This window comes from Arachis ipaensis, chromosome B08, assembly GCF_000816755.2.
Source record: "Arachis ipaensis cultivar K30076 chromosome B08, Araip1.1, whole genome shotgun sequence".
NCBI lineage: Eukaryota > Viridiplantae > Streptophyta > Magnoliopsida > Fabales > Fabaceae > Arachis > Arachis ipaensis.
Window position 1 is genome coordinate 70127787 of NC_029792.2, and position 4756 is coordinate 70132542.

Sequence of the window (4756 nt, forward strand, 5' to 3'; positions counted from 1 at the left end):
TAGAATCCTGCATGCCCTAGAAAGCTTCTGATTGCCTTAACATTGGCAGGTGGTGGTAATTTTTCAATTACCTCCACTTTAGCTTGATCCACCTCTATTCCCTTGTTTGAAATTTTATGCCCAAGGACAATTCCTTCAGTCACCATAAAGTGACATTTCTCCCAGTTTAAAACCAGGTTAGTCTCTTGGCATCTTTTCAGAACAAGTGCTAAATGGTTAAGGCAGGAGTTGAATGAGTCTCCAAATACTGAAAAGTCATCCATGAAGACTTCTAGAAATTTCTCTACCATATCAGAGAATATAGAGAGCATGCACCTCTGAAAGGTTGCAGGTACATTCCACAGACCAAAATGCATCCTTCTGTAGGCAAACACTCCAGAAGGACATGTGAATGCTGTTTTCTCTTGGTCCTGAAGATCTACTGCAATTTTGTTGTAACCTGAATAGCCATCCAAAAAGTAGTAGTATTCATGACCTGCTAGTCTTTCTAGCATCTGGTCTATGAATGGTAAAGGAAAGTGATCCTTCCTGGTGGCTGTATTGAGCCTTCTGTAATCAATACACATACGCCACCCTGTAACTGTTCTTGTAGGAACCAGTTCATTCTTTTCATTATGAACCACTGTCATGCTTTCCTTTTTGGGGACAACTTGGATAGGGCTCACCCAGGGGCTATCAGAAATAGGATAAATAATCCCAGCCTCCAGTAACTTGGTGACCTCTTTCTGCACCACCTCCTTCATAGATGGATTTAGCCGCCTCTGTGGTTGAACCACTGGCTTAGCATCATCCTCCAATAAGATCTTGTGCATGCATCTTGCTGGGTTGATGCCCTTAAGATCACTTATGGACTACCCAAGAGATGCCTTGTGTGTCCTTAGCACTTGAAGTAGTGCTTTCTCTTCTTGTGGATTTAAAGCAGAGCTTATGATCACCGGAAAAGTGTCACCTTCTCCTAGAAATGCATATTTTAGGGATGGTGGTAGTGGTTTGAACTCGGATTTAGGAGCTTTCTCCTCTTCCTCAGGAATTTTCAGAGGCTCTTTTATTTCCTCTGATTCCTCCAGATCAGGCTGAACATCTTTAAAGATGTCTTCTAGCTCTGATTCGAGACTCTCAGCCATGTTGATCTCCTCTACCAGGGAGTCAATAATATCAACACGCATGCAGTCTTTTGATGTGTCTAGATGCTTCATTGCCTCAACAGCATTCAGCCTGAACTCATCCTCATTGACTCTTAAGGTCACTTCCCCTTTTTGGACATCAATGAGGGTTCGTCCAGTTGCTAGGAAAGGTCTTCCTAGAATGAGAGTTGCACTCTTGTGCTCCTCCATTTCCAGCACTACAAAGTCAGTGGAAAAGGCAAATGGCCCAACCTTGACAATCATGTCCTCAATTATGCCTGATGGATATTTAATGGAGCCATCAGCAAGTTGAAGACTTATCCAGGTTGGTTTGATCTCTTCAGTCAAGCCAAGCTTTCTGATAGTGGATGCATGGATTAGATTGATGCTTGCCCCAAGGTCACATAGAGCTGTCTTGGTACAAGTACCCTCTAATGTGCATGGTATCATAAAACTTCCGGGATCCTTAAGCTTTTCTGGTAAGCTTGTTAGAATGATTGCACTACATTCTTCAGTGAGAAAAACTTTTTTTGTTTCTCTCCAATCCTTCTTATGACTTAAGATTTCTTTCATGAACTTAGCATAAGAGGGTATTTGCTCAAGTGCCTCTGTAAACGGAATCTTTATTTCAAGAGTCCTGAGATAGTCTGCAAAGCGAGCAAATTGTTTATCCTGTTCCGCTTGGCGGAGTTTCTGAGGATAAGGTATTTTGGCTTTATATTCTTCAACCTTAGTTGCTGCAGGTTGATTTCCTACAGAGGTAGGTTGAGAAGCCTTCTTGAGGGAGTTAGTATCAGCATTTGTAGGTGTCTGATCCCTCACTGGCGTCTGGACGCCAGAACTGGACGTGGAATTGGAGTTTAACGCCAGTTTTTTACCTTTTTCTGGCATTTCATTGCCAGACATATTCCTCTCTGGGCTCTTACTGTCCTCAGAGGGATTTTGGGTAGCAGGTTGCTCATCCTCTGTCAGCTGTTCTTTTCTTGGCTTTCTGCTGCTTTGAGTTGATGTATTTGATGTTTTTCCACTTCTTAATTGAACTGCTTGGCACTCCTCTGTTATCTGTTTTGATAACTGCTATTTTGTTTGATTCAATTGTGATTCCATATCCTTGTTAGCATTTTTGGTTTCTTGTAGCATCTCCTTAACTTCTGCTAACTGCCTTGTTATAAGAAGATAGTTGCTGATTGAGTTCAGCAACTTGTTCCTAAGGACTAAAGTCAGTTGATACTGCCTTAGCTTCTTCTTTCATGGAGGACTCATTACTTATGTACAGATGCTGATTCCTAGCAACTATATCAATAAACTCTTGAGCCTCTTCAATAGTCTTTCTCAGGTGTATAGATCCACCAGCTGAGTGGTCTAGAGATATATGAGCTCTTTCTGTAAGCCCATAGTAGAAGATGTCTAATTGCACTCACTCTGAAAACATTTTAGAGGGGTATTTCCTTAGCATCCCTCTATAGCTCTCCCAGCCATTATAAAGAGATTCATCATCCTCTTGTTTAAAGCCGTGGATGTCCAGCCTTAGCTGTGTCATCCTTTTTCGAGGGAAATATTGATTCAGGAATTTGTCTGATAACTGTTTCCATGTTCTTATGCTTGCTGTGGGTTGGTTGTTTAACCACCTTTTAGCTTGATCTTTTACAGCAAATGAAAACAGTAATAATCTGTAGACATCCTGATCTACTTCTTTGTCATGTACTGTGTCAGCAATTTGTAAGAACTGTGCCAAAAACTCAGTAGGTTCTTCCTGTGGAAGACCGGAATACTGGCAATTTTGCTGCACTATGACAATGAGCTGAGGATTTAGCTCAAAACTGCTTGCTTTGATGGGAGGTATACAGATACTACTCCCATATGTAGCAGTAGTGGGATTAGCATATGACCCCAGGGTCCTTCTGGACTGTTCATTTCCATTTAGATCCATGATGGAGAAAGGGAGATGATGTGGATTGTAAAAAAAATTTATTATTTTTTTAAAATTTTTTTTTGAATATCAAAAATTAAAAGGAAAATAAAATAAAATAAAATAATAATAAAAAAATTAACTATAATTTCAAAAATTAGAAAAATAGATAAAAAAGGAAATTGAAAATTAAAATAAGTAATTAATTAAAAAAGATTTGAAAAAGGTATAATTTTAAAATTTGAGATTGGAAAAGATAAGATAAGATTTTAAAAAAGATATGATTTTAAAAATTTTGACCAAATCAACCTAATGAATTTGAAAATTATGAGCAATTAAAGAAAAGTATTTTTTTTTTTTTTGAATTTTATGAGGAAAGAGAAGAACACACAAAAGACACAAGACTTAAAATTTTTAGATCTAATACTCCTTATTTTTCGAAAATTTTGGAGGAAAAACACCAAGGAACACCAAACTTAAAAATTTTAAGATCAAAACACAAAGAAGACTCAAGAACACCTTGAAGACTCACAAGAACAACAAGAATAAAATTCAAAGACTCAAGAACATAAAAAGAACACCAAACTTAAAAGTTTGACACAAGATTTAATCAAAGAAAAATTATTTTTGAAAACGTTTTAAAAGGAAGATACCCAATTACCAAGAACATAAGCACAACGCTCTAGCCAACTGAGCTATAAATTTAACGTGTTTTAAAAAAGGTATTTAATGTATATAAATTTTTTGAATACTGATAATTTGAAAATGCACAAGAAAAATAAGAAAAGACACAGAACAGGAAAAACTAAAGATCAAACAAGAAAAATAGCAAGAACAACTTGAACATCAAGAAAGAACAATGAACACAAATTCGAAAATTTAAAGGAAAATAAAAACATGCAATTGACACCAAACTTAAAATATGAAACTAAACTCAAACAGAAGACTAAATCATGAAGTTATTGGTTTTAAAAATTTTCGAAAATAATTTAGAAAAATAAAATAAGGATTTTAAAATTTTAACCAAAAACAATAATAGAAGACTCTAAACCAAAAAGAAAAATTTTTCCTAATCTAAGCAACAAAATAAACCGTCAGTTGTCCAAACTCGAACAATCCCCGGCAACGGTGCCAAAAACTTGGTGCACGAATTGTGATTCACACTTTTCACAACTCGTACCACTAACCAGCAAGTGCATTGGGTCGTCCAAGTAATACCTTACGTGAGTAAGGGTCGATCCCACGGAGATTGTCGGCTTGAAGCAAGCTATGGTTATTTTGTAATTCTTAGTCAGGAAATTAATAATAAAATGATTGAGTTTGTGAAGAGTAAATAACATAAAATAAATAATACTTGTTATGCAGTAATGGAGAACAGGTTGAGGTTTTGGAGATGCTCTGTCTTTTGAATCTCTGCTTTCCTACTATCTTCTTCTTCACGCACGCAAGGCTCCTTCCATGGCAAGCTGTATGTTGGTGGATCACCGTTGTCAATGGCTACCATCCGTCCTCTCAGTGAAAATGGTCCAAATGCGCTGTCACCGCCTGGCTAATCATCTGTCGGTTCTCACTCATGTTGGAATAGAATCCATTGATTCTTTTGCGTCTGTCACCACGCCCAACACTCGCGAGTTTGAAGCTCATCACAGTCATCCCTTCCCAGATCCTACTAGGAATACCACAGACAAGGTTTAGACTTTTCGGATATCAGGAATGGCCGCCA

The 4756-nt window shown here is 37.6% G+C and overlaps 1 long non-coding RNA gene across 1 annotated transcript in view; it reads left to right on the top strand.

The window, feature by feature from the left end:
• The window catches only part of LOC110265927, a 13535-nt gene extending 9796 nt beyond the window's left edge, over positions 1-3739 (top strand). Inside the window, exon 3 of the long non-coding RNA XR_002352571.1 lies at positions 3729-3739. This is a non-coding gene — a long non-coding RNA (uncharacterized LOC110265927). The remainder of the gene's footprint in view (positions 1-3728) is intronic.